The 16,111-nt window shown below is 35.2% G+C and overlaps 1 long non-coding RNA gene across 1 annotated transcript; it reads right to left on the bottom strand.

Moving 5' to 3' along the window:
* Nucleotides 1-1,718: 1,718 nt before the first annotated feature.
* LOC135224109 (uncharacterized) lies at nucleotides 1,719-9,191 on the bottom strand. The gene is made up of 3 exons (XR_010316616.1): nucleotides 9,144-9,191; nucleotides 4,303-4,454; nucleotides 1,719-2,365 (listed from the first exon to the last, which is right to left on the bottom strand). It is a non-coding gene; the product is annotated as an uncharacterized LOC135224109 (long non-coding RNA).
* Nucleotides 9,192-16,111: the final 6,920 nt, after the last annotated feature.

Below are 16,111 nucleotides of genomic sequence, written 5' to 3'. Positions count from 1 at the left end.
GGCATTAAGGCTTATGTTTCCCTGTACCCTCCAGATTTTCCCGGCGTTGCACTTGTGTGGTACATTGTTCCCAAGCACACAAATGGAATGGTCAAGTTGAGATTTTATGCCCATGAAGTACTGGTGACTGTTGGAATAGAACATTGCTGGGGATGGATCTTGTGTGATTGACAGTCTTACAGTGTGGGTGAGTTGAAGCATTCTTGATTTTATCAAACGTGTTGTAACAATTCCTTTCCGACTGCAATAAAACACTGTTGTGTGGCCTCCATAATCAGATAGTTTCAGCTTACTGTGTAATCTCATTAAAGTGTAGCAAATTATTTAAGATATAACTCATTAATCAGTCTGCAAGAATTCAACTCTGTTGTTTTATGTATATAAATGGCATCATTTAACTATATCCATATTGTGATTAGTTTTTCAGTCAGAATGATTTTACACTCTTGTTGGCCATACATATATTTGACTTTCATCTCTACATTTGATTGGGTTGTGTCAATATTTGTTGGGAAGCTGTTTCTAAGCAGTGTTGTCTAAAACCTTTTACCAGATTAACCATTCTAATTCTAGGAATCCAGTTTGTCAGAATTCATCCCCCCCCCCCCCATGCCACCACCCAGACATTTTAATTTTACCCATAACTGGGTTTGTTACTCTCCTATAGTATTGTGCTGGCTAGTTACTTGAATCAGATTGCAGTAACGTGCAAATTCTGCTCTAATAATCATGCATTATTTCCATGTCTCATTTGGAACTTAGATAGTTTGCTATAAGGTATAAAACTAATGATTAAATATATTGTTACAGACTCGATGCAAGGAATGTTAATTTAAATGGGTGTACAATACGAGGCTGAAGAGGGTCAGAAATCACACGCATGAATCGTAGGACCGTTCTACATACTACAGGAACTTCAAGAATGGTTGTACAAGCAAGACAAAGAGGATCTGGAGCTCTACACACGGTGATTGTTGGAGATGACAAGACCACACCAATCTTGGGAAGGCTACCCAGAGAGACTGTTGGAGACAAGACCACAAGAATTGGGAAGGTACATGCGCACTACTAGAATGTGAAGGATTGCTAAAAAAAACTCGGGTGGTTCACTATCCACAAGCAGTATCATTTCAAACCCTATACCATATGCTATCAGGTCTTGCAGAATTTTTTTACATACTAAGACTTCGCATGAAATTTTGTACATTCTTCATGACCTGATAGTATAGTAGTGTGTTTGTATTGATAGGGCTTGTGGATAGTGACTCACTTCAGCGTTATCTCAGTCTCCATATTCTAGAAGTGCATGTAAAGGTTCCATGATTTTTGAGGGTAGATGAATATGGGACATGAACAACAAACTTGTGAAGTCATGGATTATTGAAACCTATCTTTAATTCTTATATTAGTATTAAACAAAGAGGAACTGGAGGTCAAACTTTGATTGTCCAGGTTTATTACTTTACTATAAATTTTACTTTCATATTTCTCCTTTATCCTGCTTCTGGTCCTTCTCTTATCTACTATAGATTTTACATTTCATATTTCTCCATTGCTTGCTGGGTCCTTCCTTCTTATTTCTAACTAATAGATTGTTTTAACATTTATTTATAAAAAAACTTTCTCCATGCTTACGGTCCATTCTATTCTTTCTTGCTGCTTCGCGCCATTGTTTTATGAGGTTTTCTCTGCTACTGGTTTTTCTCTGCTATTTTATTGTTTTTCCCTTTGTGTTTGTTCTTCTCTACTGTTTTCTGGTTTTTCCTTGTTTTACTTTCTTGTTTGGTTGTCTGCTTTTTTCTTGTTTTTCTTCTCTACTGCTTCTCGCGTGCTGTTCGCCCTTCTCTTTTCGATGTTTTTTGGCCTTCTCTGCTTCTTCCTTGTTTCTGGTCCTTCTCTTCTTGGCTCACTATCTGCTCATTGCAAATCTTCATAAGTAATACTTTTCTAGTCTTCTCTCTTCATTGTTCCATGCGGCTACCACAGGGCGACGCCTTCCCGTCTTCCTTGGTCTACTCCATTCCTTATCTACAGCTTCCATGTCTTTAAGGCCTTCTCGTCACTCTTGGTCTCTCCTCTTCTCATTTTCTATCTGCTGTTTTCATGTATAGTCCTTCACATCTTGCATGGGCTCCTTCCCTCATTACTTTCTAAATCTCCATATAAAAGCCTTCACGTCCCCCTTGGTCTCCTTTCTTTATTTCCGGCAGAAGCTTAAATACTTCTCATCGTCCATATAATTGAAAATTTTAATTGTTACTTCTAAGCCTTATTATTATATCGCAGGCTTTTGTCATTACTTCCGTATGATGCATTCATACTCAGAGTTCCGTTTCGGTGACTTCAACACGTCGAAAGTAAAAATCTGAAATATAAATATTTATTAGTTTACTTCAGGTAACATTGAAATATATACCAAGATTTTTTTTTTATAATTTACTTTCAAAGTAAAAAATATTTACATGAATTCACTCTGACAATAAACGTAGAATAAATAATAAACAAACACTTTAAATCCTGCTATCGTACATTTAATATTCCAAACTGTAGTAAAGAATTAAGGTGCTATTAAGGTAAGCCACAAAATATATTGAAGTTACATTTTTTTTTAAATAAAAAAACTTCATAGCAAAAAGGCTTATTAGTAAAATGTTTAGAGGAGCAAGTAAAATAACGTGGGTTTAGCTCTTAGAAATGTGGGTACTTTCTTAACCAGTTACAGAATATTCCTTGAACATGTACAACCTAGAATACTGGAAACGTTGAAAAAAATTTACAGTGAAGTAAGAACAGGTCTTACATAAGGTATGGATACTGGAAAAGCTTTAAAAATAATGTAAGGCAAAATATACACTAGAATTTGACAATTAGAATCCTTCGATTTAAATATATGATTAGTTTCTTAATGGAACAGCTTTAAAATTCATTAGTCCTTGCAATATTGGTATATAATGCCTGTAAACTGATATGCCGTGAACATTTAAAATTAAGAAAACAGGAAAAGTAGAAAACGGTAAAATTCTAACAGTCTGGTAAGTATGACGTTAGATTAACTTTCAAAACAAGCAAGGAAAAAGTCATGGTCAAAAATGTAATTCAATGCCAGAAATGTATGAAGGTTGTTACAACGAAGTTGAACAGCTTATCAGGTCAAAGTTTGATTGGCTAAACAAAAGCATTTCACTTGCTGTTCTCTATTGGCAGTTTCGTGGAATTAACTGGTGCTGGACCTGAATTTTGCAGAGATTGTTATGTGTAACTTTACTTTATGGTCGTCTTAATGGTGGATTCAGTTTTGTTACCTGGCAAAAAATTTCTGATTAAATCACATTACTAGCAATTTGTTTTGGTAAATTAAACTGACCAAAATCAATACTAAAGTATATTATCCTTCATAAATACAATCTCCTGTTACACATCTTCACACCTTACTTGAAAACATACGATTACCGGAAATTAAATCCTCGCCACGGTCGAAGTTCTGCTTCTATCCCAAATTATATTTTTATTTAGTAGAAAGACCTTAAACACTAATACAAAAGATAAAGCACCGGATTACATTTACCCGAGAGCAAATTTTAGTAACCAGTCAAAACTGCTCTTTTTAAGCCTGGTTTTTTATGCAGCCTTTTAAACACAATATGCACCACAATCCTTAGCAACACAAACTGTTCAGACTTCCATAAGTACGTTTTTAGATTTTTAAAGAATAAACTCAAGTTTTTTCAGTCAGACAGGAGGAACAATCGCTGAAGGAAATGAGTAATTATACACGGCTAAACCCTTGCAGACTTGGAAAAAAGAGATTTTGCAAAAAGAGACCCTCTGTACCTCGTACTACCTACAGTGTAGAGAAGGTAGTACAACTCAGGCACTCAGAGAAAATAACTTATAATGACACCATTCTGCAGTGCAGAGAACATCTTTTACAAGTGATGCTGACAAACTTGGTGTTGTAACAGAGAGTAAAATCATTACTCGTTTTATTAAATCCAACAGCTTGTGATCCATAAAGTCAAAATGTGTGATGGCAATATTTCAAAATCCTTCAGTAACTGTATACAGTCGCCAATGCTTTCTCGTGTCAGCTCTCCTCAAATCGAGGTGTAAGAAGTTTCTGCTAAAGAACAAAGGTGAATCTATAAACAAAACAAACGGGGTATGGCTGTTAACAGTGATAACGAATGCATACTCTCCAGCAATTGATTACTACACTAAGCATACCAATAGCAATACAATTAAATTTTTAAAAATAAATACCTGTTAAATTACAGGAGATTATTCTTCCTCTGTATACAGTACCTTTACTGAAGTTTTAGTGGGAGGATAACGAGATGGGCGGCATTCTGACATTCGAAGCACGTCTTGACATTGGACAATGAGATGGGCGTGAGCTCTGTCATCTGGACAACGAGATTGGCATGCGCTCTGACATTTGGACAAAGTTCTGTTTCCTGAAAAAGAAAACTGCATGAGTCAGGTCCTATTACTGGAAACATTTCGACAAGCCTAACTAATCACATTCAATATAAATACCATTAAAAAACAATGCATTACTCTAGAAATTATAGGCAGAAATCACATCACCAAACAAATTATAGACAGAAGTCACATCATCACCAAACATAGAAATTATAGACAAATCACATCATCACCAAACATAGAAACTATAGACAGAAATCACATCACCAAACAGAAATTATAGACAGAACTCGCATCATCAAACAGAAATTATAGACAGAACTCGCATCATCAAACAGAAATTATAGACAGAAATCACATCACCAAACAAAAGAAATTAGACGAAAATTCATCACCAAAACAGAAATTATAAGAACAGAATCAAACATCAAACATAGACAGAAATCACATCACCAAACAGAAATTATAGACACAAATCACATCACCAAACCTAGAAATTATAGACAAATCACATCACCAAACATAGGAATCATTATAGACAGAAATCACATCACCAAACATAAAATTTTCTCTAAATCCATTGCATTAGGGTGTCATCTATCAAAAGCAAAACGCATGATGATTTAGAACTAATCATTGCTGGATTCGTAAACGCAAGTCAACTACCAACACTATTTATGAATATTGTGACCTCGTAACTTATGTGGTCGTCATATCCTTCGGAGTACCTTGTCAAGCCGAGGCCAGACTCGGCCAGAGCGCCTCTGAATCATCATTCATGATCAGAATATCATACGGCCATGCTACTGAACCATATTAATTTTTTCAGTCACAAACAGGAGAATATTGTCATTTATTTTTTCCTCCAATGACAACAAAACGGCCATGATTAACCGTTTTACAGATTTTTTTGTTTCCTCGAACCATACAAACAAAAACAAATTTTCGAAATTACAACGAATTAGACATTGCACTACTTTGTTATTTACATGTGCTCTTTGAGCAATCAATAGCTGGAATTTCTGACTAATAAGCATTTGGATCTAGTTATCATATAACAGTATAGAAATTACAGGAGGATAATTTGACCTTCCTGAGAAAAGTCTTTCAAGGACTTACTTAAAATGAGAAAGCCTTTACTTGTGGATAAAAACCATTAAAATCACATAAAACTTCTGTAAAATATAGCGTCTATTGTTTTCTATTGTAAATAATTTCAAACCATTAACCATGCCAAAGTAAAACTCCCGGGCCCGCCACCATCCGGCCCCCCACCCCTCCCCCCAAAAAAACACACACACACACACAAAGAATCGACGATACTATATTTTCCACCATTTCGAACACAGGAGAATGGCTATTCACTCGTACCTCGAAGAAGACCATTTCGCAGTTTTAAAACAAATTAGAAAAAATAAAACTTGGCAACTGACACCTCAATTAGAAACTGGATGCCACTGTAAAGCCAGAAAAATTAATATTGATTAACCAAGTTTAACAATACAATATTTATCAAGTACGGTAGTTTAACCAAACCACAGTTCCACCTCTAGCCTCAGTGCTCGACCAAAGGATTTGCTTAATTAAAGAGGGGTGAAATTCAGACATTAAATTAAATTAAACTGAACAACTTACTTCTTTATTAAAGCTTCTTGTCTGGCCTTATTTCGCTTATCCATTCAACATACAGGGTATATACGTTGGTTTAGACATAAGAACCACCATATTGCATAATCAATAGCGTTCATCAAATCCAACTATTGTAACACTTGGAGAAATAAACTTTTCTTTACTATATTTTCATTAGTCCTAATCTTTTGTGACATCGTATTTGAAGACACTGCATTTACTTTTTGCTTTAATTAAGTACCATATGTCGTAGCCTTTGCGGAGCAGGCGCAAAAATATCGCATAACATACACAAATGATAGAGCATAGGTATACACTATGTGAACTAGGCTAGGACCAGCTGAAACCAAGTTTCTTTAAATATATAGACTTCGAGGTCTGCTCATGCGCGTATTGGCAAGACCACCATGAGAAGAGTGACTTTCAGTCATAGGACCTGAAGTGTGGGAAGGGCACGTCTCTCTCTCTCTCTCTCTCTGTGTGCGTGTGTGTGTTTATCGACCCACGACCAACCGACCCAAGAGTTGACTAATAGTAAATTTCATAATTCAACTCGCAGAGAGAGAGAGAGAGAGAGAGAGAGAGAGAGAGAGAGAGAGAGAAACTTGACTATCCTACAATTAACAGGTAAATATAGCATATGTTTTTTTCAGAGCATAACAACATTGCGTGCAACTTATCAATACAGTTTTTTAAAAATCTGATACCCAACATACCCATTCTTTTAGTCAAAAGGCACAATAGGAAACAATGACGGAAACTAAGTTTTGCCGTAGTTTCATTTTATTTTATAATGAATATGGCTAGTGAGCGTAGTTATACCAAAGGGATGGACGTTTTGTATGACCCTCATGATGACACTAATGAGCATAGAAAACGGACATATTATCAATATTGAAAAAGCTGGTCTCTGCGATTGTGGCAATTGCCCATGATCTTGATCTAGCAATTAGCGGGTTTGGTAAGAACTCTGGATTTATCCCTTTAACCCTGAAAAAAAATTATTAAAAACCTTATGTGCTGATAGAAAAATGTTTTTTACCGATACTCCCAATTTGATTAGTTAGAAATCAATTTTTGGGCTAGGGTTTTCGTATGGAAAGTAGAAATTGTGTATCTGATTCCTGTATCCGTGATATACTGATGAAAAAGCGTACCAGAGTATGCTTTAGCATACAAAATTAATGACATCAATGTAAGCGGTTTACAAAGACAGCTTTTAAAGCACGCCGTACAACTACTTTCAAATTCATGACCCAAGGCAAATTAAATTTGAAATGAACCAGAGAGCAACAACTATTAGGAAAATGCTGGTTTTATAAACGAAAGTGAATGAATGGTTCAATGTCATGAATTTCTGTATGATTCTGAGACAAATGACAGCAATGCATTTGGGATGCATGTGGATAGCCAGAAACGTGCTTTACAAAAAATTATTGAGATTATGCTGGGAATGAGGTTATAGAACCCAAATTTAATAGCATTTACAGATACCAAATAGGTGTGGTATCATCTCGCTACTCAATGAATGGGTTACATAACATGCTAAAAAAACTAGTCATGACTTTTTTTAAAATTATGACGAGGATATTGAATAAAGACTCTTGAAGGTTTACTTGGATGCATTAGTCAGTAATAAAATCTGCTGTATTTGGTGTTCCTGGCGTTATTTTTTTTTTCTCAAAAAATAGTGTTTTTTAGAACCCCGGTACCTCAACACTTGGCAGGAGCATAGTAAGAACAACCATGAAAACAAAGGAAAAAAAAATTAAATAAAAATAAATAAAAATAAATGAAAATAGATAAAATAAAACTCTCCTTAAAGCCCATAGAGGCAAAATGAATAAAAAAACTACAAGTCTAACATGATTATAACATCTGTGTTCAAAGAAGAGACTGTCCGAAGCGTAACGTCATGCGCAAAGGGACCATGTGTTCGCTCTCAATATATTTAAAGGACCTTGTCTGAAACTAATACTTCCTGAATCTTACAACATCGTTTTTGAAAAATCACTTGAAATGCATTACTGTAACAGTAATACACAGATCGTAGTAAAAAAAAAATAAAAACCTCCCTTTTTAAATACTAATACTAAAATTTAAGCTTTGCAGACGGAAATTAGTTTTGGTTGATTTACTAAGTGCAAAATGTAACTTATGAACATTAAAAAATGCATTATTTCTGCGGCATTTTGAGGGTATTTGTCAAATCCATTGGGCAGCATTCTGTAACCTACCAAGCCATTTTTTTAAAGTAGGAAATCTAAGAATATAAAGTCAATTCTCATTTTTTTCTACTTGGCCGCTATTACCCGTGCCCAGTCAATTATAAATTTCGAATTAAATTCTAACTTACTATCAGTAGGGGAATAAGCACTTTAACCGTGGTATCGCTGATTGCTAGTGTAACCTAATTCATCCTACTCAGTAATATACACACAATTGGCAATTTTCTTATATACAAAATATACTACCTAAACCTTGTTAAGAGGCTAGATTAGCAGGATATTCAAACCAATCACAATTTTTTTGGCCTTATATGCAATGAGGATTACCCTCTAGAAGGGTATTGCTAATTGCTATACTTAATCATCAATATGCCTCGTTTTGGAGTAAAAAAAAAGAATATATAAAAAAGTATTTCTGAATTCAAATAACCTTAGAAGGGTACACAGATGTATAACAGTAATTTAAGCAAGGTTTCATCCCGCCGGTAATATCAAAGAAAAAGCACCACACGGGTCGATAACCGCGATAAATCTGCAAAAACTCTGTCACAATTGATTGACAACTACCAGGTAAACCAGTCACCTCCTAGAAGCTGGACGATTAAAATATAACACCCATAAAATGCATTTGTGTTCATAATATCAACAAAACGAACTTATATCTATCTGATTAATGGTGAGACCTGCTAACAGGAACCCAAGTCATTGGCAAGGCCTTATACATCCTCCACGTCAAATTTCAATGCGGGCAGAAACGCCTGCCATTTCTTCATACCATAATGAATGTACATTGAAAACACGACAACCACCTTTCACTGCCAACCGCGATATAAAGACATATTTATAAAAAAAAACTGTATAAACCTTCTATACGTAGTTTCGCCAGTGGAGTTAGTTCCTGCAACAGCCGGTTCACGCCAAGAGTGACAGATCTCAGCCAAGGGGAAGAGGAGGTTTTCCAATCAGGAAAGCCAACGTTGGTATAGCCGGGCATTAACGTATTTCTATTGGCAATTTCATTTACAGTTGGGAAAAGTGATTTAGAATACAATATCCTTCATTACTAACAACTTCAGAATTGTGAGCAAAGCAAAACAGAAATTCATTAGGCGTTTGAAACTATTTTAGATCCTTCACACTGATGGGCTACTGATGGTAGCCCTGGTTCTCTTTGGAGACAAATCCCCGCCCTTTATGTACTGCCAAAATTCATTATTAAAAAAAAGTGCAGTAAATTTCATATTTATATAAAGAAGATCTGTGGAATTTGTAAACGACTGCTAGTCACTAACAAATGATGAGGACATTGCCTTGAAAAAAAAAATGTACTCTTACATATTTCTTTTAAGTTTATACTTTTAATCAATCAATCATTTTAATTAGATTAAATTTGAACTGGTATTGGTTATATAGCACTCTTATTGTATAAAAACGTTAAATTATTGTGTTATTAAAATCTTTGCAACAAGGGCTGACGGGAAGGTTCCAGCGATTGCGCTTGTTTAAGCCCCATTCACTGCAAATCTTCAAGAAACTACTCAGATTTGAAAAAGGCGGGTATTTTAGCAGGAAGTTCTGCCAATAGTTATGCTTTCAAAGGAAACGGAATTCGAGGCAACTAAATTTACTTAATATTAAATATCAAAATTGTATTGTAGATAAAACTATATCACCTCCGGTTCAGCGATGCATCTAGATTGGCTATCTTCAAACGTTTCAATTTACTGTTTTAGTGGCCATTCTGCTTTCTCAGAAACCTATTGCCAGAATTTATTTACTACAATTCATAGTACTAAATATTCTTTTTTTTTTTTTTTTTTTTTTTTTTTTTTTTTTTTTGCGTGGAAATTCCATTTTCAGACGACATGGCTGATGAATCCCAAAATAGTTTAATTATGTTGTTTTGTATCTGACTGCTATAAATGAATATTTAGTGTCCTATTAACACAAAAGACATGAAATATAATTTTCGCTTACCCCCCGTCCAAAAACAAATACATTTTCCTAAAGAGGGCGCTATACTTTCATCATCAGAAACGTAGGGTGAAAAGTTCATGATTACCTGTGGAAAAATATGAAATCAAGAGAAACAAATAACTTTCAGCTACAGGAACAGACGGAATTTGACCTCTTCACCCAAACCCTGGAAGGAGATGAGGACGAGAAGAACAATATTATTGGATTGTCCTTGATATGAGACTCCTCGAGATAGTTGCTTATTTTTACTTAATACATGTCAAGTTCATTAACGTTTAGAATAATTTATTGTAACGTAAATTAAGGTCGAAATCACGACAGGAAATAAGAGATAAACACACAGAAAAGCAGGTTGAAAAATATACGTATATAAATAAGCAACTGGGTTTCCACCTGAGCGCGCACACACAGGTGATAGTGATTTCCTCCTCGAGCTCACAGTAGGAGAGAATGATGAAGCAAACTCAACGAAAACAGAATCCGTGTTTGTCATTGAAAACAGCCACGGAGATAGAAAACATATTTTCGCCGTCTTGAACGCGTTGTTTAGCCTTTCGTTGGTGTAACTCTGGAAGAAGTTTCGCAACAGAGCTGATTCTTTCGATCTGGAAGATTGTGTACTTCGATGGTCGTCCTACAACAATTCCTGCTTTTTCCTCACAGTCAGTCTAGGGAAGAAGAAGAAGAAGAAGAAAGGTGCAATATTCTGGAAGAGTCAATATCATATTGAGGCTTCTACGCAAATTTTCTCTTATGAAAAATCATACGAAAATATTGAAGATGAGCAATAAGAGGATAATAACGACTTAGTTAGCAGTTAGGAGGCAGTGACGAATGAATTCGCTTTATATTAGACAAGGAATTTTTTATAGAAATTGAGTAGAAACTTCATGAACAGTTTCAGTTTCGTGTGAAAAAAAATGTATTGGACCAATGTGACAGTTTGTCGAAAAATGAAAGCTCGCAGAAGTCAAATTTATTAATAAAACTTCAATATACCATTTCATCAACGTTTGGAGTACACCGTTAATTTCTATAAAACTATAAAAGAAAGCATATCAAACGCAGGATGTCTTCACTTATTAAGAGGATTAAATAAGCGCAAATATTTGTTATATCGAAAAGCGTCCTTATCAGCGAGATATGACGTGGTCGTCTCTGGAATAACTGAACGAAGAATATTTGCCTGGAAGTTGCAACAGACTGGAAATGATGAAGAACGAGGGAATTCGAGACATGTCAGTTGAAATTATGCAGATGAATCGAGCAAGACGTCAACAACCTAACCCAAGTCCTACTGGGATGCGAGCTGTCGTAAACACCTGCGCTCTCTCTCTCTCTCTCCCTCTCCGTTGTTCTTCATCATCGGCTCCTCCAGCTACCTACGCTTATCTCCCGCAAAGCTCTACTCATCTCCATTCTCTCTCTCTCTCTCTCTCTCTCTCTCTCTCTCTTTTAAGCCAGTCTTGTACTGGCTGAATCTATCATTATATCTTCGAACCTTTCAAAATAATAATGTATATTTTTTTTTTTTTTACAGTTCAGTTCAGTGAAGTAAATAGAGATACTGAAAATATCTACAGTAATAAAATGAAAAGAATATATAAACAAAAAGAACTACCTGAGACGATGGTTCATTTGGACTTTTTCCACCAGCAGTGACGAAATCACAATTAACCTCATCCCACGAACTTCATTTTACGAAGAGAGGTTGAATAACGAATGAAAAAAAATGATAGCATGCAACAGAATAATAAAATAGGAAAAGACGGGAAAACAAATTGGTGCCTTTTTTTCGAAAAGATGCACTTACAACTGCCTACCTACTCTATCTATATATTCATCAGAATTATTTTATATTATTACACGCATCAGTTTCTCCATATTCCTACCATAAGGAAATATCTGTAACGATTCCTCTATGCGCCTTTAAATAGCAAGGGGAACTCTATTTGGAAAAAAAGGCAATTCATAGTAGTCAAATTCCAGGACGAATTTTAATTACGAGAAGATGAAGTGACAGAGCAAACATTCGTCAAAAAGCAGTTCAGTGTCTTTTACTCCATGAGTCAACGTAGCTTTAGTTAAACAATGGGAAGGGTAAGACTCTCTTCATAGTCTCTAGGGCTATAAACTTCAAGAGAAAAATTATAATAAAAAAAACATAAATATTATATAGACTGCAAGAGGGGGAAGAATAATTATGCGTCCTTTTGTCCTGTGTTTAAGTTGGGCGAGTGTTTCTAGAGATAAGGGGCTGGCTTACAGATTAGGATTCCAAAGGATTATACAAGGGCTCAGATCGTTGAAATTCGTGTTATTGCAGTTTTCTAGTAATTTATAAGTATATTGTTCTTATTATCTTATCATTATTAAACTAATACTTATTCCGTTCTGCCGGGTTTGTTTCTGAAGCCGGTAATGTTTATGATTATGACGTTTATTGGCCATATGAATAGGGTTCATGTTCTGCATAAGACAATATGAGGTCGCATCTTTTTAAGGATTTTCGGAGAACTTAGAACGCTGCTTTCAACTACGATGAGAGTTTTTGATTCACACTACGAAACAAACTACCCCCACTTCTCTCTCTCTCTCTCTCTCTCTCTCTCTCTCTCTCTCTCTCTCTCTCTCTCTCTCTCCAAGTGTTGAATAGGCTCGCCCAAAAAGATTTTGCATGAACAATGCTAATGAAATTAAAGGTTACGAAAAAAGAGAACGTATTACGTATTGAATCCATTACGTTATGTAAACTGAGACTATAAAAGCACCGCTTCCATCCTGCTCTAGTTTGTGTATTCAGATAAAATTTGTTCAAATGGAACGTGGTATTTCTCTTTGCCTAAGCACTATACTTCGATAGCAGATAATTATAGCATCGTTGGTTCAACAATTAACAGGGGAATATTTTCGAAAAAAATTTTCATATGGGATGAAAGGAAGATAATTTTGTTGCATGGAAAATAACAAGGAGTGAGCCAACATCCAGCTTATTCGGGGGAGCGTACTGAAAGCTACGGTCAAATAGCGTGTTGTCTCACCAACAAAAATGAAAATGAATATTCTATATTTTATTAGAATTAATTGTTTGTACTGTTTAACATACACATTATCGATTTTATTTTACATTTTCATTCTAATAAATAAATCATAAATATCCAGTCCTGAAATTCCTGTATCTTTATCTCAACGCGAAACACCTTTTTCAAACCTTTTTAGGCTTCTCCATAGACCTTTCCTAATCTCCGCCCCCCCAACAACAACGACAACAACGAAATAGTTTGTAGGCTTACTCCCCGGAAATGCGAAATGTCAATAGATTGTTGTTAATCCATGATCTAGCTCAGTAAGAAGAAAAATCAATCAAGCAACTTTACAAATTAGAATTGTTTTCCATCTCAGCTTATTCGAATATATTTTATAGCAGTGAATTTTTCTTTTACAGAACCAAACCTTGCAGTGCTAGGTCCTGTGATTCTAATCAGCGAGGTTAAGCAACGACGGGTCTGGTCGGTACCTGGATGGGTGACCGACAAGTATTTAACATCATCAACTATTGCCCCTCTGAATGCCATCACATACGAAATAAAGTGGGTATGAGATGGAAGGTAGGGCGTCCTTCACTACTTAGCCGCCTAATACCCACCCTCCCTCAGTTTACTACTAATACTTATTATTATTATTATATATTACATACACACACACAAACACACACACACACACACACACACACACACACACATATATATATATATATATATATATATATATATATATATATATATATATATATACATACATACATACCATTTCTAAACCCCCAAATCGTCGGATAAACAAGAAAATGATTAAACATTCGTAAACATATTAATTCTTCACAGGCTACTCTGTACCAGGGGAATATAATTTAACTAACATTCTTTATCAAGTTTTATTTTTTTCTAATTTCTCAGTTAATCTAGTAAATCTGTACTAGACTACATTTTACACTGTAATTTGTGCTCAAAGAAAGTGAAGGATCCTCACGTTTGAGAACAGCATAATTAATATCTCTATGGTTTTTTAAATTAATTTCGGTCCTAACGATCCTCTGTATGGAAACAAATTCCTCAAAGTGTCTAGGAATTTCATTTGGCCTAGGATGCGGAATCTATTCTCTCTCTCTCCTCTCTCTCTCTCTCCTCTCTCTCTCTCTCTCTCTCTTTCAGGATCAAATAGCTCATCTGGAGGCGATTGGATATTAACTATATAATTAGATAATTTATGAAGGTATGAATTATAATGTGGTGGTTTTGTTAGTAAATCCCTTGAGGATGAGTGAGGTATAGGCGTTTGATTTATCATTCACTCGCTCCTGGAAGTGGCTTTAGGAAAATGCATTTGTTTTTGGACAGGGGTTAAACGAAAATTAGATTTCATGTCTTTTGTGCTAAAAGGACACTAAATATTCATTTTTTAGCAGGCAAATAAAAAGAAAATAATTCAACTATTTTGGAATTCATCAGCCATGTCGTCTGAAAAGGAATTTCGATTATATATATATATATATATATATATATATATATATATATATATATATATATTATATATATATATGTATATAATATATATATATATATATATATATATATAGTATATATATATGTGTGTGTTGTGTGTGTGTGTGTGTGTGTGTGTGTGTAGTGTATCGTATGTATATTGACTATGAATTTTAGTAAATGAATTCTGGCAATAAGTGTCCGAAAAAGCAAATGACCACTGTATAATAGCAGTAATTTAAGCTAGGTTTCATCCCGCCGGTTAAAGCAAAGAAAAAGCACCACACGGGTCGATAACCGCGTAAGTCTGCAAAAACTTATGCCACAAATGATTGACAAATACCAGGTAAACCAGTCACCTCCTAAAAGCTGGATGATTAAAATACAAAACCCTAAAATGCATTTGTGTTCATGATTTCATGAACAGAAATTAATTTTACGACGAAACCGAACTTCAACCTATTTGCTTAATGGTGAAACCTGCTAACAGAACCCAGGTTATTTGCAAGGCCTTATTCATCCTCCATGTCAAATTTCTATCCGAGCAGAAACGACTGCCATTTCTTCATACCATAATAATGTAAAATTTCAATACGGGCAGAAATGCCTGGCATTTCTTCATACCATAATAAATGTACATTGAAAACACGACAACCACCTTTCTCTGCCACCTGCGATTTAAAGACATATTTATAAAAAAAAAACTGAACAAACCTTCTATAATTGGTTTCGCCAGTGGAGTTAGTTCCTGCAACAGCCGTTCACACCAAGAGAGACAGATCTCGGCCAAGAAGAGCAGGGCAGGGGACGCAGAGGAAGAAGAGGTTTTCCAATCAGGAAAGCCAACGTTGGCATAGCCGGGCATGAACGTATTTCTATTGGCATTTGCGTTTACCGTTGGGAAAAGTGATTTAAAATATAATATCCTTCATTACTAACAACCTCGGAATTGTGAGCAAAGCCAACAGGAAAATTCATTAGGCTTTTCAAACTATTTTAGCTCTTTCACGCTGATGGGCTACTGATGGTAGCCCTGGTTCACTTTGGAGACTAAGTCCCGCCCTCTATGTACTGTCAAAATTCATTTAACAAAAAGGGGATGAAATTTTGTATTTTGTCATTCATAGATCCATGGAATTTGTAAGTGACTGCTAGTCACTCACAAATGATAAGGACATTGCCTTGATAAAAAAAAGTACTCATACATATTTCTTTTAAGTTTATACTTTTAATCAGTCAATCTTTTTAATTGGATTAAATGATGGGATATAGCGTTCTTGTATAAACCGTTAATTAACGTATTGTTATTTCTTCCAG

Source organism: Macrobrachium nipponense, chromosome 10 (assembly GCF_015104395.2).
Source record: "Macrobrachium nipponense isolate FS-2020 chromosome 10, ASM1510439v2, whole genome shotgun sequence".
Lineage (NCBI taxonomy): Eukaryota > Metazoa > Arthropoda > Malacostraca > Decapoda > Palaemonidae > Macrobrachium > Macrobrachium nipponense.
The sequence above is the reverse complement of the archived record's forward strand: the minus strand, read 5'-3'. Positions and strand labels throughout refer to the sequence as shown.